The sequence below is a fragment of the Galeopterus variegatus genome, unplaced genomic scaffold (genome assembly GCF_000696425.1).
Source record: "Galeopterus variegatus unplaced genomic scaffold, G_variegatus-3.0.2 Scaffold6208, whole genome shotgun sequence".
Taxonomy (NCBI): Eukaryota; Metazoa; Chordata; class Mammalia; order Dermoptera; family Cynocephalidae; genus Galeopterus; species Galeopterus variegatus.
This window is the reverse complement of record NW_007732319.1, coordinates 50,104-50,805: the sequence shown is the minus strand read 5'-3', so window position 1 is coordinate 50,805 and position 702 is coordinate 50,104. Positions and strand designations below refer to the sequence as shown.

General features: G+C 36.3%; 1 pseudogene; it reads right to left on the bottom strand.

Annotated features, from left to right (window-relative positions):
* Positions 1-702, bottom strand: part of LOC103605980 — a 59,929-nt pseudogene that overhangs the window by 47,408 nt on the left and 11,819 nt on the right.

Sequence of the window (702 nt, the reverse complement as noted above, 5' to 3'; positions counted from 1 at the left end):
TTTCTGCCTGTTGATTGTTTACTTTGCTGTGCAGAAAATTTTTAGTTTGATAAGATCCCATTTATTTATTTTTTCTTTTGTTGCTTATGCTTTGGGGGTCTATTGTAACCAAAACGGCATGGTACTGGCATAAAAACAGACACTCAGACCAATGAAACAGAATAGAACACCCAGAAATATACCCACATGCTTACAGCCAACTGATCTTTGACAAAGGCAACAAGAACATATGTTGGGAAAAAGACTGGCTCTTCAATAAATGGTGCTGGGAAAACTGGGCATCTATATGCAGAAGAGTGAAACTAGATCTGTACCTCTCACCTTATGCCAAAATCTACTCAAAATGGATTAAAGACTTAAGTATAAGACCAGAAACCATAAAGTTACTAAAAGAAAACATAGGGGAAACACTTCAGGAAGTAGAACTGGGCAAAGACTTTATAAATATTTGTGATATTATTAATTGTTGGGATTATGCAATAGAAGAAACATTAGGAGTGAAATATGGGTGGTCTTGCTAGCTTCATATTTAGGAACAGAGAGCAACTTGAAAAGGTTTTACTTGCATACTTAATTTGCTTGTGGTTTTCCTCATTATTAGCAAGAGGAAGAATTTTCATAACTGGGGCACCAGAAGCATCATTATCTCCGACTGTACTTAGTCATACTTCTGTCTTGCTAAGTCAGTCTCCAGCTCATCAT